This window comes from Sylvia atricapilla, chromosome 5 (assembly GCF_009819655.1).
Source record: "Sylvia atricapilla isolate bSylAtr1 chromosome 5, bSylAtr1.pri, whole genome shotgun sequence".
Classification (NCBI taxonomy): Eukaryota; Metazoa; Chordata; class Aves; order Passeriformes; family Sylviidae; genus Sylvia; species Sylvia atricapilla.
The window spans coordinates 48,296,739-48,322,603 of record NC_089144.1 but is presented as its reverse complement, the minus strand read 5'-3'; the positions used below and the strand labels follow the sequence as shown (position 1 = coordinate 48,322,603).

At 47.3% G+C, this 25,865-nt stretch overlaps 1 long non-coding RNA gene across 1 annotated transcript; it reads right to left on the bottom strand.

The window, feature by feature from the left end:
* Nucleotides 1-17,725: 17,725 nt before the first annotated feature.
* On the bottom strand, nt 17,726-18,833 carry LOC136360893 (uncharacterized). Its single transcript, XR_010743534.1, has 3 exons — nt 18,753-18,833; nt 18,640-18,722; nt 17,726-18,241 (listed from the first exon to the last, which is right to left on the bottom strand). It is a non-coding gene; the product is annotated as an uncharacterized lncRNA (long non-coding RNA).
* Between the last annotated feature and the right edge of the window lie 7,032 nt (nt 18,834-25,865).

Here is a 25,865-nt window from a genome sequence, read left to right as displayed (position 1 = left end):
TAGCCTGCTCTGTGTCTGACCTGGAGGCATCAGAGAGGGAAAGGCTGGTGGCATCAGTCAGCGCCATCATATTGCTGCTAACACCTGCTGACACAAGGCAGTCTGATTTCACAGTCTCTGACTAGCATGTGCTTTTGAGATCTCCAAGGTTTCCTCTCCCTTTTTCCCTTCAAAATGAATATATGAAAGAGAATACAGAAAATGTTTAAGCTCTGTGCTGTGTCTCAGGCCACTGCCTAACAGCCTGACCAGGGAAAACTGCCTGAGGATGGGAACAGCTAGTTCAGAGAAAAAACAAATCAAGGAGCAGCAGCACGGCTCAGCAAGAATGAGCAAGCTCTAATTTCATTGCCTTTTTTCCTATAGTGGGATCAAGGGATACCCTGTGAAATTGGAAGGAAACGAATTTAAAATGGTGCAAGGAAATATTTGTACCATGTGTAATTAACACATGGCATTTGTTACCATGAGGTTTCATTGAGGCCAGGAGATTAGCAGGATTCAGAAAAGGATTAGACATTTATATGGATACCAAGAACATTCGTGGTCACATTAGACAGGATATAAATAAATTTTAGAAGGGATATAAACTGTCAGGCTTCAAGGCACAATATAACCACTAACTGATGGTGAGGGATTAGAGAAAAACTTCCCTTGTGGGTGGGTTATTCTATAATTGTCCACTATGGGGTTTCTTGCACCTTTCTTTGAAGTACCAGAGAGTAGCAACTGTTGAAGTGAGAAGGCTGGATTAGGAGGGCTACCAGGCTCATCTGGTGTGGCAACTGCTGTGCTCTTTGAGGGCCTGTGAGGGTCACTTGAGAAAGGGCATGGCAAAGAGGATGACACAAGAGGTATCATCAGACACCTGATTTTTCTTCAGCCACAGACCTTGCTTTCTTTCACTGTAAATTTCACACAGAAAATAGATTTCCTATGCTTTCCTCACCAAGGTTTTTGCCAAAAAGCCCCTCTATTTTTTAAGTGGTTTATTAGTTATCTTTCCAAGTTCAGCCTTTGCATCTGTTTTCCCTAAAAGCTTCTGACTTGGTTCATTTATTGTTTGAAGGAGACCACCATGTTATACTGAAACCCTGACTGTGTTTCAAGGCACAATGACTGCAAGACTCGATCTTGAGCAAGACAGGATCTGCTCCCTTGTGTATTGTGTCTGCCTGCACTGGATTGAGCCAGCTCCAGCTCCCTTTCAGTAACTGTGAGAGGAGAGGGCAGGCAAACTCAGAGCACTTTGTCAACATGCAGGACCACTATAAAATACCAACAGTTCTGTATGAAAAATCTAGAGGTGACAAATCCTCAGGCACAGTTTCCTCTGGGCCAGTTACAGAATTCTACAGTATTGCCTCGTGCCCAGTTCTTCCACTGGACTTTTAGTCCCCTGGCCATGTAAGGGGAGTTTATGTTGCATTTCTGTCCTGCTCTGTGCTGACATTCCTCCCTGAATTCCTGTAATGTCCAGCTGTGGCTTATCTTACTGCTACATCTTTGCTTGTTCTTGACACTGGGTCAAACAGCTTTGTAGTATCCCCACTCTCTACCCTGCTAAGAACTTTGTGAACTCTAAATGAAGACTACTAATCTCTCTTTTTGTCAGACGAGCTACGGTACCAATTTTGCTGAATGTTTTTTTGAATTAATTTGGCTCCCTCTATCGTCCCCATTATTTCTGTTGGACTGTGTTTTCTCTTATATTGTCCTTTTTATTCCAGGATGCTAGGGGCTGCCCACAATCACTTAAGGTTGTTTCCTTTTTCTGGATTCTTACACTGTTCTTAAATTACTTTTTTAAACTTCTTATTCAAGCACAAAAAGCTCTGTTCTCCAACAGTGTGCAGAGACTTGGTGAATACACTATGGCATTTCCTCTTCTTTGATCCATGTGCTCCTTTTCTTCCAAGCCACCTTTGAGTTTCCTGTCCATAACTAATAAGAACAAAGCTTGCTCTGGCCAGTGTCCTTTCCAAGTTTGCTATATTCTTCCTCTGGATTTTTTTTCCCCAGGTTATATCCAATCCTGACTGCTCACTGCCTTCCATACTTACACCCCTCCCCATCTTCTGTGCTTTTACTCATCCTTTCTTCCCAAACTGGCTGAAGGTTGAGTCCTTGTACCATGTACAGTCACAACTGAAGCTGATGGACCAAATCAAAGCCTCTTATTTTTGTTGCTCTAGGTCATCCCCTGGATTTGTGAGCTCACTTTCCTGAGGGGGAAAAATTCAAAGTGCCAAAAGCAAAATTAAAAAAAAAAAAAGTTTGTAGAATTGCAGGGACCAAATGTCCCCATCCCTGTATAATAAATCATTTCATCTAGAAACAAAAAGAAGAGAGGAGTGTTTTCCACTTTCTCCATAAACACCTGTCATCTATGCCTGATCTAAAGCTTAAATTAATGTTAGGTTGATGACAGGTAGATATCTTGTAGCCTGCCTCTGAAAGATAATATATTACTGACAGGCACAGGCCAGTTCCTCACTAGCTGAAGTGATATTATCATTAATAAAGATATCTTTTAAAAGAACTCTTAACTTCCTTGCATTTCCACCACCTGGCTTTAAGCTAAGGCCCAGTGCATTAGTTCCTATAAACTAGGTACAGGAGGATCTGCAGCCTTCCCTTCGAAGGAGTCAAAAGCACTTGCAGAAGTACCAACCAAACCTCAGATTCTGTTCTTACTGGCAGCACATTCTCAGAAGGACTTGACTTTGGGAAGTTCAAGTTTTCCTAATTCAGGGGAAGTGATTTAACAATAGATAAAGCCTAACATTTCTGTTTCTTCAAAACAGAACTTCTGCATTTCTGGCTGTGAAGAGCTTCATCTCCCTTTTCCAGCCTGTCAGAATTTATTGCTTCCCTCTTTGTGTTGAGCTCCCTCAACAATCTAACACCAGGAGATCTCACTGCCTTTCCTTGTTTTTGCTGAGTTATGAAATAGAAGACAGATGTGATTCAGCCACCTACTTTCACCCCAAGCTACTTCCACCTCCTAGGAATCTTCATATTTTGATCCATTTCAAGTTCCTTGTTCCCTTTTCAATGCCTTCTCAGCAAAGTGGTTTTGTGGTTCACATGGCACAGTTGAAATGCTTTCCTGAACAGAGCAGGGGCTGCAGTGTTTAGCACTGGGAGGTTTGGCTTTGATCCCTGGACCTGCTTTTCCTACTCACACAACAAGTCAAGGAAACCGAGGCACACAGAATGAAAATGAAGGCACAGATTTTTCTGGGTAGTAGTAGAGCTGGAGTCATGTAGGCAGCCAGAGGGATTGCAGAAGAGATGTGGAAGCAGATGAGAAATTTTCCTTTTTTATACTAAACCAGGACAGTCAAAAGAAAAAAAAAGCCATTGCATTTTGATAATTATTTCTTTTGAGCCACTAGTTATGATCTCATAAGAAGTAGGCAAAACAGTGGCACACAAGAGACTGACATAAGAGGCATGGAAGCCAACAGGAGTGGCTGAAAGAGCAAAACAGATTTGAAATAGAGGACAGTGTTGTAGTCAAGAGATTGTGTAGGATGAGAGAGACACAAGGGAAGCAGGGGATGAGAGAAACTGGTAAATACCCTGAGAGGGGGAAGTAAATACATCTCCTTCCTAATTAGCAGGGAGTAAGGAAACGTCTGTACTCACAAACACTTGTGGAGTGGAAGGAGCTGGAATGCTGTGAGGGAGAGAGAGAAAGAGAGAGAGTGGGGAATGTCTGAGAGATGGCAAAGTCAGGGAGGGAGAGGCTGAATAAACCAAGATATGCACAGTGAAGGCAAGGTCTGCTGGTGAGTGGGATGCTTCAGGGCTGCATAAGAAGGTGAAATCAGAAAGGTAGAAAATGTGCAGTCTCAACAGCCTAACAATGGGAAATTTTAAGTTATCAAGAGAAAAGATGAGGGAGTCAATAAAAAGAAGAGCCAGTTGTTCAGGCAGAGAATAGAAAAGAGATGGGTGGGCACAGAAAACAGCTGAGAAATGGAGGCATGAGAGAAAAGAGGGACAGTGCTGGAAAGCATAGGAGAATGGAATTGGAAACAGAAGTATAACAAGAGAAAAGTGGCATTCCCACCTTTTTTTTGCATTGTGATGCAGTGAAGCAGCTTGCACAGGTCTGTGGCTGAAGTCAGATATGTGCTATCAATGCATCTACACTTAAACTTCAGCAAACGCACAAAGGGCTACAGGTTTAGGTGGGACACAAACACTTCTCTCTAGCTCTGAGTCACCAGAAGTTTTCGATGATTCCTGCAAGCCTGAGCAGCATGGGTTTGAGGTTCATCTGCTGAAGAACCTGTTGCTTGGCCAGAATGCACTCTCCATCTCCTCAGGCACAGACCCAGCTGTTGTAGCATAGACACTGCCATTGTGAAAGAGCTGTGCAGTATTTCTTTTTTCTCCTGAATGTACACATTCCATTTCTCCATAGTGAAAGCAGTCACTCGGAGAACCTGACCTAGCATCTGAAAATCCGATGGATTCTCTTTGTAGCATCCCAGATATTTACTCCACAACACTATTTTCAGCTGAAAGAACCACTGGAAAGGGGATGTAATTTCACATTACTGAAGTGTAGCCACACTTTCCATGAAGCAAAGCAGCAGTTGCACACACCACCACTGGTTTAGGCAGAAAATTAACAACATTGGGCCTCTTTAGCTTACATCAACTCTCTTCCTTGAAAAGCATCTCCCTACTGGGAATTTGGCTAGCACTGGTGTGGCAAAGCAACTTCCATCACAGCTCCTCTCCTGTGTGCTTTGCTGAGCTACATATCAAACCAACAGATCTAAGCCTTAGGTCTCAACAGATTTTCTGCTCCTAACCCATTGGGGCTGAAAACCACAGGTTGTAACTTGATGTTCTGTCCCCTAGAGAGCAATCAACAGGCGAATGATAATCTGTGGCAACGGATTTAAAGCCAAGGAACCTGGATCTTTCCAAGTCTTTCCCCAAAGAGGAAAGGCTGGGGGTTTGTTTGTGGCCATCCATGCTCACAGCTGCTGCCGGGTACATCTGGCAGAGAGATGAGTCAGACACGGGCTGGCTTGAACGGCCACAAAACAAGGTAGGGAGCCAGGGATCTGCCCTGGAAGCATCACGGGGAAGCAGAGTGGAGGCACACACAAACCCCTACTCTCCTGTGCCTGTTGTCTCTGCTCCTGCTGTCCACAGCTACCCCACAGGCAGGCAGCAGTATTTCGGCATAAACAAAGAGAGGTTTAATCGTTTCCAGACCAGCAGCTCGCAGCGGTGCTGAGATGTGTGCTGCAGGACTGGTTCCTGCAGACTGCCTCCCAACAGCAGGGAGAGGCTCGCTGGGATTCACCAGCACAGCCTGAGCCCACTCGGCTCAGGTGCAGCGTGCTGTGGAGGTAAAGCACTCACAGGCAGAGGGAACAGCTCCAGACAAAACACAGAGGATGCTGCACAGCAGGGCAGTGCTCCATGCACAGAGGGGCCCTCATCAGTCACTCCAGGAGAGATAGACTATGTTCCTTGAGGGGAATTAATCAATTAAAATAACATTTTGCTTACAAACCATGACAATTCTGTTCTCTGCTCAACACCTTCTTAGATGGGGATTACTGGTGTCTGAGCAGAGTTGGCAGAGGGGCTGGAAGTTTCTTTGTTGGGACCAGCGTTCCATAGTCTGGACCTGAAGATGTGAGATGAAGGAAAGCTTCATTTCTTCTCTAAAGCTGCTGATCTCACATCTATGAGAAGTGCTGAGCACCTGCTGCACAGAGCAAGATGGTTCCTGTTCAGTGCTGTGCTCCCCACCCAGGTTCCTGGGCCAGATGCAGTGTTGGTGTAAACCACTAAGCCCCTCCAGATTAAAAATAGTTTGGCTGTGTGCACACCAATCCCTGCAGCTGTGGTGGGGTTGGAAAGGCAAAGCCTGTGGTGGTTTCAGCCAACACAGCCTTTCCAGAGATTCATTCATTTGACACCCACCTGCCAGTTGCTTTTCCTGCTGTGCTGCTTCTGTGGGGAGTACAGCTCTCCAGTGCTAACTTGTGACTTCACCAGCATCCCTTTCCAGCATCACCAATTCCTCCACTCTTTGCTGCTGCATTTGGCTAGAGAGAGATTCAAATCCCATTCCTTCCACAGCAGTCAGCAGAAATTGAATATGATTGATCTCTAAATCTTGCTAAGAATGGGATAGATACCAGGTTGTGCTGATGCACGGGTCTAGAAATAAGGCAGTCTCACAGAGGGCTGAGCAGCCAACCAAACGTTGTCAGGACTGAGTCGTGGCTCTAGCTCTTTCACTGAATTGCTCTGTGTATGTGAGCAAATCAATTCATGTATATTTTCCTCATCTATAAAATGGGAACGTTCATATTTTGATACCTCAGGGAAGTTGGGAGGCTTAATTAGTTAATCCTAGTGCCTTGTCAGTTCTCATTACCACAGTATCTCTGTGTTTATTGCTCTGAAATTGTAAAATGCTACTTACATGCTAAACATTATTATTCTAGATGAAGTGGAGTGACTTAATCCAGTTTCTCTGTAAATACCAAGGGCAGGGAGTTGACATTCCTGGTAGTAGCTTTAGTGTGAGGTCTGCCTTACTTGTAGAAAAATCTCCCTGACATATAACAAAAATGATTTATTTCCAGATTCCTAATGTAGTTGCTCTTGAAACAGTTAAGCTGCTCTATTACTGGTTTATTTAATTCGGTACATGCAATTAAACTCACTCGGGATAAACATGATTTAAACTGCTTTAGACACAATGTTGGTTCCAGTGTAAGGGAAACAGAACAAGGTCCAAGAAAGACTTTCAAAACCTGACAAATCACTCAGAGGAAACTGACTGTAGGCAGCTCAAAATGGGGGATGGCTGGCAGATTCATGGACTGAAGGGATTTAAGGTGCCCAGCCTCAAAAAAAAAAAAAACTAGTGACTAATCCAGTGAGTCATCTGCAGACCTTTCCCAGAACAGTCCTGCTTCTAACTAGGGCGTTTTGAGCCACTCAGCTTTTTCTGTCATGGGTGAAGAGAGCCTGAACGCCCACAGGAGCAGAGCCTTGAACTTAAGGGCTGTTAGAAAAGACCTGAGATGCTCAAAGTGGGACTGGGGGCTGCCTGCACCCCTTCTGAGCCCATCCTCTCCAGCAGCTGTGTCAGCTGAGGTGGGGGCCTGGATAACCAACATCTGACTGTAGCCTGGAAGAGGCAGGCTGCTTCTCCCACTGCACTTCCAGAGGGGCTGGGAAATGCCTTTAACATTTTGCACCTATCACTTTCATCCTCCGAGGCACCAGAAGAACACCACTGTACCTCAGCCTGGTACTGAGCTCAGAAAATCAGCCCAGTGCCTCCCCAGGGCTGGATGCAGCCACACAATGACAGTGGTTGCTCACCTCTTTGTCACCAGTTTAAACTAGCAGTGCAGAAGTGGAAAGAAAAGACCTGTTTGCACTATTAGTGGCACATCCATTGACTCTTCCTGCTGGTTCACTTTTACCAGCTCTCACCAAACACCTGAGGCTCAGCTCCAGAGGTTCCCATGCCAGTTAGGATATCAATAGAAGCTACCAGTGCTCCTTACAGTTGGGCAGGAAGGATGCTGTAGACTCCTGAGCAGAGATCTGATTACCAGATCTCAGCCGTGGCCAGAGGAACCTCTAGGTTCCTGTTCCCAGCTCCCCAGACAGCTCTGCCAAAGCACTTCTGCTTTTCCCAGAGTTCAAGATGAGGATCCTGCTGCAAACCACCTGCCTGTGGTGGAATGGTTGTGCCTGTGGAAGCACTGACTTGTTTTAAACCCGTGACCCGATGAAAATACAAGTAAATAGGCAATGGAGAAAGGAGAAATTGGCAAGGAGAAGGGCCAGCTGATTTATTCCTTCGTCTACACTTAATAGCTTTCGAGGTTTGGGTTTCCCACACCCAGCCTTCCTGGTTCACCTTCATGTCTAAGCCTCATTTTCCTGCTGGGAAGAGAGGGATGTGTTCCAGCAGCTCTATCGATGTGCCCCAGCCCCCAAGACACTGTCTGCCCTGCTAGATCATGGCACCAGAAAAACCCAACCACTGGAAGTTAATCACCCAGATCAACGATCCGATTTTCAGAGCCCTCAGCACCCAACCACCCTGCCAGTTTATCTGAGTGGCCATCTCTCCCTTGCCTGTTCCCAGGGCCACTCCCAGCAGGGCAGACAAAATGGGGTGACTTTGCTGGCAGCTGGGTGACCCCGCTTCATGCTCTCATGAGGGCAGAATCTGCCCCCAAGCCCCAAAATGTGGCAGGAAGGCTTTGATTTATACACCCAGACAAAGCCCCACAGGGAACAGCCATATGGAAATAAAACCTATTATGCTTTACAATTAGAGGGGGGAAAAGCTTAGGGTTAAAATATGAAGTAGCCAAGCTATTAACCTTCTCATTTAGAATGAATGGTCACTAAATTACAGGGCACGTCTCCTCCCTCCTCCAAAGAATGGCCTTATGAGGAATGGCTGAGGGTGTTCAGACTGGAGAAAAAGAGACTCAGTGGGGACCTTATCACTCTGTACAACTAGCAGAAAGGAACTCATGGCAAGGTGAGTGTTGGTCTCTTTTCCCAGGTAACAAATGATATATCAAGAGGAAATGGCCTCAAGTCGTACCTCAAGAGGTTCAGATTGGATGTTAGGAAAAAATTCTTTACCAAAAGGGTTTTCAAACCTGGAACAGGCTGCCCAGGGAAGTGGCTGTGTCACCAGCACTGGAGATATTAAAGACATGGAGATGTGGCACTAGGGACATGACTTGGCAGTGCTGGGTAATGCTTGGGCTTGATGACCAAAAAGGTCTTTTCCAGGCTAAATGATTCTGATAACTGGTCTGTTACATGAACAAGCAACAAAGCGTAATTAATCCTGCTCTGAAAATATGATCAAATACTGGCAGTGAGCCACAGCTAAGCCTGAGGGGGGCTAAGAAACTTAAATCAGAGAACTAGCATTATCAGGCAAATAGCAAATCTTCCCACCACCTCCTGTCACCACAAACCCAACCAGTGTTTGTGTTCCTACCACTGACACAAAATGTGCAACCTCACCTAGACTCCATGGAGGGAAAGGTCAGTTTCCACAGAGCAAACGTGTGTTTGGGGATGGAGTTTCCAGAGATCCTATCTCTTAAGAGGCAATGTTGTAGATAGATTTTAGCCAGTCCTGGTGGTTAAAAGTCTCCTTAGTAGCGTTTTCCCTGGGCATGATGAGAAATGTGGTGAAGTGCTCTCTCACCCACCTTGAGTGGAAGATTTTTGGTGCAGGATTTATCCATTCTCTTTCTGATGCAGAGTCTCTGAACAGCCATCACAACTCTACCCTCATCTTTCCAAAGCAAGTGCTTTGCTCAACTGATTTTTCTTTCCCATGAGAGAGGACTACTCTTTGTCTGAAGCAGCATCATAGAAACCAAGTTGAAAGCAAAACCAAGCAAAACTTCATTTAGCAAAACATTCAGACACCATTGCAACAGTGATACTAAATATAAACCAAACTGACAACCAAAATTCCCCTGCAGTCTTTCCAACCCCAACTTTGAAGACCATTCTGGGGAAGATTAAGAAACAGAAAGAAAAGCAAAGATGACTTGAAATAAAAGAGACACCAGCCAAACTAATTCCTTTGATCCAGCTGAGAGCAAAAAAAAAAAAAAGGTACAGGAGGGAAAGAGCTAACAATTTTTTTTTTTTTTTTTTTTTTTTTTTTTTTTGTGATGCTAGTATCAGTGATCACTCTGCCTCAAAATCCCAGTTCTGACAGGGGTTTGCTTTGTGCCAGGCTCCACCACTGGCCTTCTCAGCTCCAAATTTCCTCCCACCTGTGGGGTGGGGGACACAGAGGAAGACAGAACTCTGCAGCCCCAAGATACAGAGTCAAGAAGTAGTTTAGGCAGTCCCCATCCTTTTCCTGCTGTTGGCTGCTGCAGCTGCTGTGCCCCATGCTCTTTCTTTGTAACAGAGAGGGAAGGACAGAGGCAAATTTTCTTTTCAGGACTTACCAACTCCCAGTGTTCTTCACCATCTCCTGTCTCCAGGCAGTGCAGTTACTCCAATCCTTCTCTTATCCTTTCCTAGAGAGGTGCCTTCTGAGGTCTAGCACAAATTTCCTGAAAACAATAATGAACTTAACTGAACAAGGAACCAAACACTCATTTCTGTTCTAGAACTTCCTCCACCTGCCCATTTTGGGTGAATCCAGCCTCTAAGTGCCCTTACTTAAAGGCTGTGAACAGCCTGAGACTGATTGATTTGTCCCACATGTGTGTGTTTTACCCATCACCTTGTGCTCTACACTGGGGACTGACGCACAACCACAGCTGAAAAACACAGCTGATGTGAGAAAAACCTCCATCTAGCTGTGTGATAGCAGAGGGAATAGTTCTGGTGTTCACTTACTCCTTATACCATAATGCTAGCAAAAAAACCCCTCACATTTAATTTTTTAAAATTAAGCTGGCAGCTGGATTTGCTTAGCTGTTCTTGAAGTTATGGCTATGAAACAGCAGATCAGTGTCAAGCCAAACTCCATCACTGCAGTCATACCCACCGTGCCAGAGCCTCCCTCTCTGCCCACAGAGATTTACCCCAGGAGACACCACCAGCTAGGCACTCACAGCAAGGGAACAGCTAAAATTGCAGTGCTGTAGCAAATATTTGCCCCTCCCAAAGTGCCTCCCGAAATCTGAGTTAATAAAACATTTCCCCAGGCTCTCAGGGCTCTGTAGAGGAGCAGTGTCAGCACATCCACCCTCTCTGCAGGACATCCCTGACAGCATCACCACGGTCACTACCCAAAGGCATCCAGGGCCGGCCTGGCTGGGCCCTGCTACCATTAGGGGCTGGCACAGGGAACAAACCTGCCTCTCACCTCTTTATTCTAAAGCCTTGTTGGGGTTAAGGCTCTCTTTTCCAGTTGCAGAGTGACCCAGGTGGGGCTAACGAGTGCTTGCCTTGCTTAGCTAATTAGAGGCAGTGAGAGCAGCAGCCTGCAGTTCTGGGCTGGGGCACTTGCAGAGGAAATATAGAGTGTGTGGGGTTTATTTCTAGCCTTTTTTTTTTTTTTTTTTTTTTTTATGGTCAAGTTAAAAACCTCTAGCAGGATAGCACAGCAGAGAAAGACCAGAGGGAGGAGGTTCCACAGCACACTTCTCACCCACCCCCCTCTAATTGACATCATTCTGTGCTATGAGAAGGAGGCAGGAGTGAAGGATAAGGAAGGCTGGACCATTTGTTCCCATTCAAAGTCAGATTTTCGGTGTGTGATCTAAATCCCTCAAAGGCCAGCTTGAGCCTCCCCACTTCCCCAACTCACCCCTCTGAAGCTGCCCACCATCTCAGTGGAGTGTAGCACAGCCTACACTCTGCCCAGGGGCATGTAAAGCACAGGCATTCTGTGGGACATTCATGGAGCCCAAAGCTCTCTGCAGGGGCTTCACCCTCCCTCCCAGCCTGGGATGCATCTTCCTCACCAGTGGGGCTGCCCGAGGATGATGAAGAAGAGCCTTCCCCCACAGAAATGATGGGGGAAACTGAGGAAACCCAATTCTGGCTGCTGGGTAGGGCAGTCCTGCCCTGCCCTGGCCCCTGCTGTTTGCCCATCCTAGAGGTTTTTGCTGTTGGGGCACAGGACCACAGACAGACAGACAGACAGAGTGCACTGTAGTATTTTATCTTCTTTTTGCCTGAGTCGAGATTAAATGCTTGAGATGGTATTTCGTCTTCAGATGCAGATATTTATAATTCTTATCTTTATTACAGTCTCACAAACAGTGAGTTCTGCAGCACTTCTAGCTCACAAGTGGAGCCCTTTCTCTCTCTCTCTCTCCAAGGCCTTTTAAGGATGAAGTGTCCAATTAAGAAATGACACCTAAATTATTTTTACTTTTAACCCAATAACCAACCATCCGTGGCCCACAATGGGGATTTTTCTACCCAATTACAAAACACCACCCAGACTCATGAAGAAGAAGGTGAAAAAGAAGGACTCAGCCTCTGCTCTAGAAACTCCATCTTGCTTTATATATATATTACTATATTCTAAAGCCTTAAACTCTGAGTTTTGCACCCTGTGATATCACACACTTCTATTCAAACTCCACACCCATAATCCCAGTGCTGTCACTCAATTTTGGAAGCCTTTGCCACGGCCTCAGGTCAATGCAGTGTTTGCTGGGGGGTCAGTGCCTGTCAGCACAGAAAGTCTGAAATTCTCAGTGCCCAGGGTTCCAACAGTGCTGTGCCTGCTGTTCCAACCTGGCAACAGCAGGGCAAAGACTGGGAGTGGGGGCAGCACTGGGGGCAGGTTCTACAGCACCCTGTGCTCACGCAGGGTGAAATTGCCTGCTTGGGAAGGTTTGGGGTGCAGGAGCCCGGCTTAGGGGTGATGCTTGTCAGGGAAGCAATGGCCAGAGCTGCTAAGGCTGCTCCTGGCAGTCCCACGTATGGCAGTGGGCTGGCCCGCTTATGACAGCTCCAAGGGATCTGGATTTTATTACGGCATCACCTCGACCATAACACACCCAAAGAAGGCTGAGGAGCCTGCTGTGTGCACACAGGCTTGGCCTCAAAAAGTTGTGGTCTGAACTCTCTTTTCCTTGCCTGCCCAGCACTTTAGGTACAAATTTCTGCTGCTGCTGAAAAGTGCTTCTTTTTCACCCCACTCTTCCAAGCTGCATTTCCCTTGCCTCTTTCTAGCTGTTCTTTAGTTCCCTTCCCGTTGTTTTCCCCTGGCTGCTTCTTTGTTTCTTTCATAGGAAGCGGCACATCATTACGGCTGGTCTTTCTCTAGAGCTCTCCTAGCCGAGGTCATTACTTAGCTGGGGAGATGCAAGGAGGTGGCTGTTTGTGTGGCTGTGAGACCTGTGAAAAAGCAGCTAATCAATTCGGAAAATCATCTGGGTGGTAACCCCACTGTCAGCTTATTTTCTTCCCTTCCACTTAGACATCAAACTGGCTGAAGAGGACTCTGGGGAATGAGGCAGGCACTGAGAGCTCCTCCTCTGCAGACACATCTGTGTCTTTCATCAGCAGGGCTCAGGGAATACCACTGACTGGAGAGGGGAAAAAAAATATCTTTGGAGCTGAGAGGCTCTCGGTCTCCAACCTCCTGCTCTGCAGAGCCCCTGCCCGATGGGGAAGCAATCGTTTGAGAAGTGGTTAATGCACTAACACTGTTTGGCAGGAGCTGTCACAGAACAGGCAGAACTGGGGGAGGACAGGGACAAAACACACAGCAAAGAGGGAGACGTTCAGCTATGCCACTGAGCAGACCCTGGCAGCCAGAACAGCCTGCAGCAGCTAAGTGGAGCAGGAACTGCAGCAGGACATGCAAATGGCCTTCTGCTGAATGAACTTACTAATTGTTGCACTTTGCTCTCACTCAGTCTTCCTCTGGTTTGTGTCTTTGGGCACCATATCAGAACAGGGAACAGAGAGCCATAAAGCCTCTACTGTGGCCAGTTTTAGTCATTAGAAATAGAGATGCACGGCACCTCATACTCTGGATTCAGCAGTGTCATTCAGAAGAGATAAGGCATACCAGAAAGGCATTCTGTGTTAGGCCAGCTAGCCCTCTGATGGGGAGTGTGCATGTGCCTGCATGTGTCATACAGTCACAGAATGGTTTGTGCTGGGAGGGGCCTTTAGAGGTTATTTGGCTCCTACTGCCCTGCAATAAGAAGGGAGACCTTCAGCTACATCATACTGCTCACAGCCCGAACCAACCTGCTGTTGAATGTTTCCAGGGATGGGGAACCAACAATTTCTATGTGCAACCCGATCCATTTTTTCACCACCCTCACCATAATAAAAAAACCCCAAAACCAACCAACCAAAAAACCAAAAAAAAACCCCCCCCAAAAACCAACAAAACCCAAACCAAAAAACCCACAACACAACCAAACAACACAACCTTATTATCTGGTCTAAATCCTAAATCTAGTCTCTCTTAGCTTAAAACCAGTGCTGCTTGTCCTATCACAACATACCCAACTAAAAAATGTGTCCCATGTTTATCTTCTTATAAAAACCTATTTCAGTGCTAAAAGGCCACAATAACTTCTCCCTAGAGCCTTCTCCAGGTGGAATAATGCCAGTTCAGTCCTTCCTCAGAGGAGAGGAGTTCTGTCCTGCTGATAATCTTGAACAGAGTGTGGGATTCCTTCCCACCAAGCCTCACTGCCATCAACAGCCCCACTCTGGGAACTGGCCAAAACTTCCAGCCTAAGGCATTGCCAACCACAGCAGCCCAAAACTTTTTCCATCCCATGAGGGATCAGGGAGGGTGTTGGGGCAGAGTGGAACACAGGGAACCTTACATTCCATCCTGGAGGACCCCAGTCAGAGGCCAGAGCCGGCACCCCCAGAGTCCTTAGCAGCCACCTGCCACAAGCACCAATCCTCCAATGTGGATCAACAAGGATTTTGTCCCCACATCCTAAGAAAGGTGGGAAGAATGGGATTTTAACTCCCATTTAAGAATGGGAGATTTAAGAAACCTAAGAATGGGATTTTATACTTTGGACTGAAGTGATTGAGATCATGTAGGTTGCTGTTCTGTTTCATTAACATGCAAGATGTCATTAAGCAAATTAAGCTTTTCCATAAAGCAAGGAACATTCACACATAGCCAGGCTTTCCCTATTTTCCATGCACAGTGCAGTGGTTCTGTATTTATTTAGCAAGAATAATGAACCCTCTGCAAAGGTTTGCTGTAAGTTCAGAAGGGGAACACAGGCTGAATTTGAGGTTTCCTTCCTTCTGCAAGGTTAAGTCACATCCTTAGGTCTCCTTTTAGAAAGCTAACAAATTATGTTAGAAGAAAGAGAAAAATCTTTGATGGAGAAGCCTTGCACTCAGGAGAACACACAACACTGACCCAGGCCACAGTTCAACTCTTGGGCTCATTTTCTGCAGTGACACAGACAACTGCAAACCTTTTTTCCTGTTAGAAGCAAACTCTGATGGCTCTTCACAGCCAGACAACTTTGTCAAAAGAGCTCTGAGATAAAGGAAAGGCTTTAATGTTTGTGAAGAGTGAATTAGTGCAAACAGATTCCTTGAAACTGCTGTTTTAAAAAAACCCATCTCAAATAGAGGGAGAAAGCAGGAAGCTCAACTACCTTTAAAGACAATGCCTTCCTACAAGAGCAAGTTCTGCACAAAATCAAGATGTGTATTTGCTTCCTTTGGTGTGTCCACCACTTTAAATAAAATAAAGCTTTTATCCTATTATATTTTAAACCATGACTGACAGCAGAAAAACAGTTCTTGCCTTATTTCCTCTATTTTACCAACAAGAAATGTTCTACCCATGGATTTGGCCAGCAGTCTGGAAAACGTCAGGGTTAGGAAAGGCTGAGCTTCATTTGCTTTCCACAGATCTGAGTAATGATTTTTTCATTTCAAAGTATTGTTCTAGCATGAAAAGCGGGTCTGTAGTGCTGGCATCACAGGGTTCCACATCTGTCTCCTAGCTGCTCTGGACTACGTTTGCTCAATTTATTAAACAGGGAGGATTTTTTTATGTTTTGCAACCCTGCAAAATAAACAGGGGGCCTGAGGCTTTAGTGGGGATTTCCTCTTCACATGCATTTATCAACATGGCAGATTTTGCTCCCTAACAGTTCAGATCAATCTCGTAGACTGGACAAGCCCAAAGTGCAGGAAAGGTAAGAGCATCAAGAAGTCACTTTTGACACTAGACAGAGTACTCACTTATAATTCTGAATGCAAATAGGAAGCAGAACTCAACAGTAAAAACAAAAGCAGAGTCCCCAGACAGAGCTGAATAAAAGTCTTTGTGGTTGCAGCTTGATAAAACTCCATGAAGGAATGAGCAGCTCAGAAAGGTTCACTGGGAGCTCATCTCTGAGTTTCATTGTGTGAAAAGCAGAGATATTCAATTACATTAGAAATCATATGAGGGCAATTGGAGGCAATCCCTTTTCACACTGTGCGCATTTACCTATGGAATGTCCTTCTGCCATGTGTGATGGAGCCCAGGGGTCTCAGCAGGATTCAGAAAAGAGTTCAGCAGGTCTCAAACATTTTTATAGGCAATATTAAAAGCTATAATTAAAGTAACAAAGGCTGCTAGTGATGTAAGCCCTGCTTGCCAAAGCAGAATTCAACCCTTCCCAGTGGAGTTTGGGAAGTGTTTCATCAGTAGGGATGTTATCCTGCTTGTACCTACTGAAGATTTTTGTGTCCCTGCCCATGCTGCTGATCCCTGGCAGAAACAAAGATCTAGAGGAGAGTAAGAGTTAGTCTAATCCAACACAAATTGGTTTTTGTATTTCTATTTAAACTGCTGACCATCAAATATGCCCACGATAATCCTAAGGGCAGTCCTAAGGGCAATTCAAGGTTGGAGAGGTGGCTCTAGGGTGGTGTTCACAGAGTCCTGACTCCTGTAAGGGCTTATGTTGGACACTTAAAAAAAAAAAATCCCTTGCCTTAAACATATGTCTGGGGATCAGCAAGTTAACTCACTGACACAAAGCTTAACTGCTTAGGTGGGAAGCAGACAGGCAAACTTTCTTCTTATTAATTTCTCCCAGGGGTTGATTTCACTGGCTATGCTGCAGCAGTAGCATTTCCAAAGAGAAAGCTCCTAAATGTTTTCTCTCTGGAAATGCTTTACCTCTTCGACTTTTCTCTAGAAGTGCTTTACCCTGCAGATTGCCTGCAGTGTGCATGTTACCTACTGCAGTCACTGAAGGGCTGGAATGGAGACCACGTGTTTATCAGCACCCAAGAAGGGCCCAGCCTGGTGTCTGCTGGATTGTATGAGAACAGCTGGAGTCACCCCACCACATCTACACACTCGGTGGTGTTCACACAAGCGATAGCCTGTGGCAAGTGCTGCCAAGAGCAGCAGAGGAGTGAAGGGGGAGAAGAGCAGCTCCAATTCACAGAGCAAACACGAGGGTCACAGCCTAAGCAAGCCAAACAATACGTGTGTGCCTGCCTAGGCCTGCTGAATTTCGTTTCCTTCCAAGGTTCCCACTTGTTTCCTGGCCACTGCACACAGCTTGAGTGCCCCTGTGGCTGCAGCCTTGCAGGAGGAGGAGGGTGCAGCACTGAGCATCCCCAGGGTGGCTGTGCCTGGGATTTGCAGGGGGATCTGTTGGAGGTGGGGAGCAGGTGGCACAGTGTTGAACTGCTCAGCTGTCATGGGGCTGCTGAGGGACAGACGCAGCTGGGTGAGGGAAGGGAAGAGCTCAAGGTCTGCCAGCCTTTCTGCTTTACAGGAACAGCAAGAAGCTGATCCAGCTGGGACGCAGGGCCCTGGGTAGTTTTGATCTTGGGAGGGGCAGTGCCATGAAGCACCCTGGAAGGGGTGAGATGTGCACGCACAGCCTCACCCTGCTTTGTGCTGGGTGAGGACCCTGGCAGCAGCCCCTGCTGTGTGCCAGCAGGGGCCTTGGCAGTGCTCTCTGGGGCAGAGATTGATATCTGCTCATGCAAATAACCTGGAAGTGTCCCCCGGAGTGGGACAGCTGGTCCCCGGCAGCGCTTTGGGGAGCATTCTTTGTGTGCCCATGTAAGTACCCTGGCAATCTCTTTTGGGGCTGGCCAGCAGGGGCCCTGGCACAGGCAGTGTCTCGGGGGCTGAAGCTGTGCCAGCTGAAGCTTTCCAGCAGCAGAGCTTCCTCCTGCCCCAAACAAAGAGCCAACGTGGCCGGCGTTATTGATTGGTTTCGTGACTCGCTGCTTTCAGCGTGGCAGGAAAAGACCAAGAGGAGTTTTAATTTGTCCAAATGGTTTTAGACAAGGTTAATAAAACTCATCGATTAATGGCGCTTTTCATTAAGTTTTAATTACCGTGTCATTTCAACAGGCTGGACGTGCATAGTTGTGCTCTTTGACTTTTTCATTTAAGGTGCCTCCCCAGCAAAGCTGGTGGTGTCTGGTTTTTTTCATTTAAGGTGTGCTTCCCTGAGTTCAGTGATTCATTTCCAAGGAGCTGCCAGGCTGCTGGAGAGCCTGACTGCCTCAGTGAATTCCCATTGGCTCCCATCCCATGCTGGAAATTACAGCTATTTAGGCAAAAATCTCTGAACCTAGCACATTTTTGTACCTTGATACATCATCATCTTGGTCCAGAAAGGGTGCTGGTGGCTGCTAGCCATCTCTCCTCCTCAGGGACTGCTGAGGATGGCACGAATGCTGAGAGTTTCATCTTTCCTGTTGTCTTCCAGAAGACGGTTTTGAACGCCTGAAAGAGACACAGACAGATCTGGTTCAGGCCAACTCATAGCAGGGGCGAATAAACAAAAAATACCAGAATACCACTGGTCATTTAGAAGGTTGGTTTGGCTGATAGTTCTCCCTCTCCAGAGTGAAAACATGAATACTGTTTTAGCATAAGAAGGTCTGTGTACACACATATTATCCCTGAGATAGTATTCCCTCCTGTGCACTACACTGATTCCTGTCCCCAGCTTGGTTTCCAAACTTTGTTAAAACAGTTATTTTTAAGCAGTTTAAAATTTGCTCTCTTTCTTAACAGCAATTTTCTGTCATAGTAGAGACAACCACAACACTCAGAGTGCTTCAGTAAAACTTCAGAAGGCTTCAAGTATCAGCACCTTGTTGTCTAGAAGCCTCTCATACCCTTTCTATGTAGCCTCCCATGGGCAGCTCCACACAGCTCTGGCTCTTTGTCTCCTTCTTCTCCCTTCCTTTTGCAGTTCCAGCTCGCTCCTTCCTGGCTCCAGCATGGCCACCCTAACCCTGTCTGTCCCCTATATAACATCTTACCCTTTCTTTCCTGTCCCTTCCTCCTCATAGCAGGTCCAACAGACTCCAACTGACTCTCTACCAGCTAACTCAGTCTTTTATCACACCCAGAGCTGGGAGGGCAAGGCTGTTCCCACTCTTTGGTAATTAACACAGCTGCAATATATTGGAGGCAAGGTTGTCCACAAATTTCCACATTCTTTCTGTGTAATCATTATAAGAGGGGAGAACTTCACTGCTGCAGAAGGCAGAGGGTTGTCTGGTGAAGACTTTTCACTTTAAAAATGCCCATCAGCATTTGAGGAGCTGTGGTGTTCAGCCTGGGGATTGGCAGCAGATTGTATTCATCCCTCAGATCTCCACCTGAAGGCTCACACAGCACAGTAGCCACTGTCAGGGTTTTGAGAGCATCCCCTGGGGATTTGACTCCCTGGGTTCAGGGCTGACTTAAGTGATCACACAAGTGCCTGATGTCCAAGAAAGTTCTGCTAAAAAGCCCCAGTGAGGGCCTGCTGGGCTGTTCACTAGCTGAGGCTCTTGTCCTTGCTCCCCAGATGGGCTATCTTGCATTGTAGCTGTGCCTGTTTTTGTGGACCTTGGCCTGAAGTCCCTGAGCTGCCCTTGGACCTGTCTCATCACCGTGGACCTGCCTTGGCAGTCACTGTGCTGTGGCTGAACCTGGCTGCCATCACCAGATCTGCTCTGCTTGTTTGGGCACTATGAGACTGCACCTCTACCAGTTTGGCCCCTGCCCCACGCCTGCCTTCTGCCACCCCCAGCTCCAGGCTCTCACCTGGAGAGCAAGCCCTTGCAGGTGACACTCTGATGCCTCCATCCCCCCATGGTGCCTGTAATTTTGCCTGAGTTGTCACCAGCAGAGTGAAACCACAGCAGGAAATAGCCACCCTGTGTCTGCAGATCAGGCAGAATAGAAAGGAAGCAAGTCTCCCTTATTATAACTCGAAGCAGCAATTGGCAGCAGCACTCCTGCATGTATGTGCCACATACCAAAATCTTAATGTGTGCTAGAGCAGGGAGGGATGTTCCCCAAACTGAAGGAGGCCATGGGAAAGGAGAATTTGAGGCAGATGGTGATAGTGGTTCCCCTGGATGCCACTCTGGAAGGGGCTGTGCTAGGAATGGATTGGGATCCTGGGCTGGGCCCTGCTGCTGGTGGTGACACGAGAACCTCGCAGCAACACACACAGAGCTACTCTCAGAGCTGACAGTGAGACTCAAGAGACAAAGCCTGCTCACCAACATTAAAAGGCGGTGGACTTGAGCTCTTTGTTCCTAGGGTGGGCTGAAAAGTGGTTGTATTCCCTTGGCTGCCAAAAGACATGGGCTGTTCAGGTCAAAAACCCCACAAGCTTCCTTGAAGCCTCTGTGTGTGTGCCTCGCTTTGTGAGTTCAGTGATTTAATTGCAGCTTGCTGCTGAAGGTCCTGTAAAAGTGGCATGTGCTCCATGCCTCTGTAACACTGTTAGGGTGGGTGCCCTGAGGACTTGGCTGCTTGCTGTGGTGAGGCAGGGAGTGCTGTAGAGCTTTAGGGGAAGAGCAGCTCTTGGGGAGATGCAGCAATTTAGCCAAAGCTAAGACTGTACCTGCAGGGTAAGGCTGGGAGGCGCCAGGGGACAAAAGAGTGTCGGGCTGGTCGGAAATGCCTCTGAAGAACAGGATGAACAAGTCTAGGCACGCCAGAAATGCCCTGAGCTTTGTCTGTAAGGATGACAAGTGGCTGGGTTCTGCTGTTCAGGGTGTACCCTGGGCAGGTGGTTGCTGCTGGCTTGAGCACCCTTCACCTTGCTTTAAAACCCTGTTGCTCAGGTGTTGCCACAGCTGAGAGCAATACAAATCCCTGCAGAGCACAACCCTGCCTAAGGAGCTTGGGGGAATGAGGTTTTGCTGGCAGGGCTGCTAGAGCTGACTGGCTTGAAGCCAGTATCTGCGTTTGCAGCATGGATCATGGAGGTACCTCTAAAGGGAACCGTGCAGAAGCCTTGTTTTGACATCTCAAGGCTTTAATAAAGTTTGGAGGTTTGCCTAGGCAGGATGAAGCTTGGCTACAACACAGGCACTTTTGGCCAGTCATGTTTTAACCCAAATGCTCCTTACTACAGTTAATTTTTTAGAGCAAACCTGTTCTAAATGCTGACTTGCTTGTCCCATGCACAGGAGGAAAAGAAACTGTACAGAGTGGGGTGACTCTGAGCAGCTGAAGGTTGTATGTATCTGCTGATGTGCTCCTCAGCCTTTGCTATCCTCTCATCCAAAATATTTCTGGAGCTTTAGAGTATAAGATAGAGCCATTGCTCTGGGGTGCAGTGTAGAATGTCTCTCTTGGTGAGACATGAGAGGCTGGGGTAGAGAGAGAGAGAAACATGGTGCAGTGTCACTGCAAGGCCTTGTGCCTTTTACTGATTGGGCTTGAAGTCTGTGATGGTGGAGCTGGGTGGGGATGCAGACATAGAGAAATGGAGAGGCAGTGAGATGAGAAGATGTTGATGTGGAGACACAGGATGTCCTGGCAGAGGTCACAGAGGTGCTCACAGCTGCAGAGTGATCATGCATGAACTCAGATCCTTTGTATCAAGGTGTGATGGACCCCAGGGGAGGATTAGGACAGAGACATGGTTGGCTTTTGCTTCTGTTTGGGGAAGTCAGGTGGGTGGAGTAGGAGCCTGGGAGTGGGGAGGATGTTTATATGGAATACAGCTCCTAGGAACAGGAATTTTGCCTGCTTTTATGCTAGGGCAAATCCCTCTAGAGCCACACTAATCCCTGTGAGTCAGCACAGCCTGGGGATGGATAGATACCATAGGTCAGGCAGGAAACCTGACACAACTAATGCAAAAAGCAAGGAGACACTTCCCATGGTAGCACTGGGCTTCTACCCTCCCTAAAGCCATCCCCCAGAGATGTACAAGTCAAGTATACTTGCTAATCCGGGATGTTTTGGTTGTTTAGTTTGCTCTTATTTTTGTCCCTGTGGGTAGGAGAGGAAGAGAATAGAAGAGTACAAATACTAAACTTGAGGCTCTGGGAATCTTTGCACAGAAGGCTTGGTGACAGCTTGGGGCCTGCCCTGGATGGCACTGAGCCCCTTTCCCAAGTACCCAAGGCCCTCAGCTCGTGCCCTGGGAGCCCCTGAATAGGAAGGCTGCTGTTTGCCTCCAAAGCAATGGGGTGTTAATACACACCAGCTCACTTCGTTTTGCACTTCCCCTTCCCAGACCTCCAGGGTGGGGTGACAGAAGCAGGGAATTGGGGTGGGCATGGGTGGAGGATTGGAAGGAAATGATGCAGTTACACTTATTTATTTGTATGCTAAGCTCCAGCAGCAGCACAGTGACAGCTGGGTGTGTGTGCTGGCTGCTGAGCCCCTCTTGTTAGCAAATGCTGATGGAGTTGTTTGGCTCCTGGAGCTCTGAGCCCCACTATTGTGAGCAAGATTTGAACTTTTGCAGGTGTGCTGGGAATAGCCCAAAGCACCTTGTCACAGTTGCTGGTCAGAGGAATTCATAGCTATTATATCTGAGAGCCAGGCAATGATTACAAATCAATGACTACACTCCCAGAGTGATTCATCATTAACCTGGGAATTCAGCCCTTTCCCTGGCTCTCTCCATCATCAGCTCCTGCTCCTGTAGCATCTCGAGTGTCTTATTAATTTTAAATCATTGGATAGTTATGGATGTAGCTGAGGAGTGGAAGGAGAGATGCACCAAGACATGGTTGGGCAGCTAAGGAGTGGGAGGCTTTTTTTGAAGGGGCATAAGGCACCTTGAGGGTGAGCAGAGCTTGGCTGTGGACTGGGGAGCAATGCTGCCAGCAAGACCCAGGGCACACCAGCATTCTCCCTGCTGCAGGGCTCCCACTGATGTCCCTGCTGGGCTGGGAAATGTTTTTGCCTGGCTGGGCACAAAGTGGGGTGGAAAGAAATAAAAATACCAACTTGTGCCCAGCCAGACCAAGGCAGGGGTTATGTAGCAGTCCTGTGGGGAGGTTTTAATGATCCCAAACATCCCAGCACAGTCTATTCTTAATAATTTATAGCACTAACATGTTCTTAGCATTTTGCAGGTATTAACCAGAGACTGGGACTGCTTCAGAGCACTGTGGTCTCACCCAGGCCTAGCAGAGACGTAGGGACTCTCCTCACTCCCCTGTACACCTGCCCACCTCTTGTGGTTGTCAAGACAGCCATGACACACAGAGTGCTTCAATAAGACTTCAGAAGGCTTCAAAAGCAGCACCTTGTGATCTAAAAGTCCTTCATACCTTTTCCTGTAGTCTCCCAAGGGCAGCTCCACACAACTCTCAGGGTCTGTCCATCTGTGCTAGCAGCTAGTCTGTAGACTCAATGCCTCAGCCCTTCTTCACACGCTGATGAGGGAAGTGCCCAGTTCCATCCAGATGCATGGCCTCCTGTCCCTTCCTCCTCACAGCATGGCCAGGAAACTCCAAATGACCCTCTCCTAGCTCACTCACTCTTTTTCATAGCCACAGCTGGGAGGGCAAGGCTGTTGCCATTCTTGGACAATTACCAGAGCTGCAATATATCAAGGGCAAGATTGCCTTCAGTACCATCTCCATCTGTCTCCCCCCAACCTCTGGCTGTTTTCCTGCCCCTTGTCCCACCTCATGGTTTCCCCCTCCAAACTAGACTGTGTCTCTTATGCAGACTTGCTCTACAACAGCTGCTGGCCCAGGGACCATGGCTATTGCACCAGCAAATACAGCAAATAATCATTGCAGCTAGGCAGGGAATTGGTTCCATTTCACAAATGAGGCAGCTGGCACAGAAAGAGAAGCCAACTGGTGAGCTAGGAACACATTTCCCAGCTCCAGTCTTCTCTTCCTGGCCTTACAATATTTCCAGAGAACAGCTTATATTACAAAATGTTCAGAGAGGGTAGGAAGACTAAAAGGCATCCCCACCCTTTACGCCCTCAGAAATGCTCCTTGGTTTGCATTTGGCTTACACAAAAATGAGAAACACACATGAAACACAGCCAAGTCTGCATCACCCTGCTGGATTTATCACTGTAGCTTTTGCTGTCACCGAGTGACCCTGCCAGGCTTTAACCTGGGGCTGGCAGCTGCAGTGGCTGACCCTCCACAGCAGCAGGATGGACTCTGCAGGACGCTGAGCTGAAAGACGAAGTGAGAAACACGTATCTGCAAGCCTGCTGCTGCTGGTGCCTCTGTGGTCCTTCCCCCTTCCTGCAGCCCCACAGCTGCCCACGCTCCCCTGTGCACTGCTGCTGCTGCAAGGAACAGGGTGGTCCTTGTAGCAGGAGAGATGCAGGAGGGACAGGTGGCCACAGCAGGAGAGATGCAGGAGGGACAGGTGGGGAAACCTTCAGGGAATGGTTCCTGTTACCTTCAAGAGGCTGGAAAGGTTTGAAGGAAGGCGGTTCACAGACAGAACCGAAACTGAAGCAGGGGGAACTCGCTGTGAGCTCTCAATGCTGGCCTCCAGCTATTTAAAGCTTCAGATGCATCTGAGGGGCAGCTTGCACAGACACACCCAGGACAGGGGCTTTGGAACACTGCTGGGTACAGCTGCAGCAGCTGAGAGAACAAAGAACCACCCCAGAAACCAAGGAAAAGCTGGGCTGGTTGATGGAGGAGCAGGGCATGCCTGGTGCCCCTATCAGCCTTGGCTAAACAGCATGTTTACAAACCGCAAGAACAAACTTCAGCCAGGCAGCTGAAGACTCTTCCAGTGGCCACACAAGGCTAGACAGGAACTGCAATCATGCACCCATGGGCAGAGACAGAGCTATTGCAAAACCTCCAAATGGACCGCTTGCTTCTCAGGAAGAATTCAAACAGGCTGGGAGACATGTTGGTGTGGAAATGACAACTGTACATTCTTTGCTAGTCCTTGACACAGGGCAAGTCTTCCTACACCATGCCTCAGTTCCCAGGGAAGCCTGAAGCCAGGGTTTTGGCTGCCTGCATGCACTAGATGAACCCAATCTTCCCCCAGATGGGGCTCCTCTTCTCCCTCTTTCCACCTTTCATGTCTAGACATTTTCCACCTAAAAACATCTGTGGTCCTATTTCACCAGAATTTTTTATTTTCAGAGCATGCACCACATTTTAATAGCAAAGCATCTCAAACACCTGCTTATTTCCTACTCCAACCCTTGCAACATCTGTACGAAACTCTCCTGGCAATGCGTGCAATTGTTTATGTGGAGAAGTCCCATTAAAGAAGCATTTGAGCACTGGACTTTGTTTTTGTTTTTCAAATGTGATTTGAAAGGATGAGCCACTACAAATCGCTGAGGCCCTCTGGCAGGCATTTCCAAGACCCCTGCCCGGCTGTGAGCTATTTGAGATCCCTTACACAGCATTTGAAACCCCCTCAGGGCTCCACTATGGGAACCTGTCTCTAGCACCCAATTTCTCACTACAGAGCCAGTTTTCCAACTGCCTGGGCTGAATTTGGCTTTATGGAACTAATGCTAGGCTTTACTACTACAAGCAAATGAAAGCAATTCCCTTCCTTCACTGATATTGTTCCCTTGAAGGTATTTGGAGGCAGAACTCTTGTCCCTACTGAACCATCCCTTTTCACTCCATGCCCTTCCCTCCTCACACCTCCCATCCTCGAATTGCTTTCATCAACCAGTAGTTGCTGCTTAGCATATTTGGGTCATCTTTCCACTCCACTGATCTCCCTTTTTTGGGAGTAGGATCATCTAGAGACTCAAGGACTTCCCATGATGCTGAGGAGCAAGCAAGGGGGCACAGCCACCCTCTGCATGCTGCCTTGTCAGGATTTAGGGAGTATTTGGGATCCCTGCATGGATGCTGGTACTGATCTTAGTGACAGCAGAGAGTGAAGGGACCAGGAAAGAAGGGAAAGCTGGCAGGTGTCCAGCTGGGACCGTCAGGGAGGGTGGGCAGCCTGAACACTCTGCTTTCAGTCTGTTGTTGTAGTGTCAGCTAATGAAATTTAACATAGCATTGACCAGATTCTAGTCTCTCTGCCTCAAAAACAATCTTTGTGATCACTGTGGGTTGTTTGCAATAGTTCTAAACTTACAAGATCTTTCTTTCTTTCTCTCTCTCTCTCTTTTTTT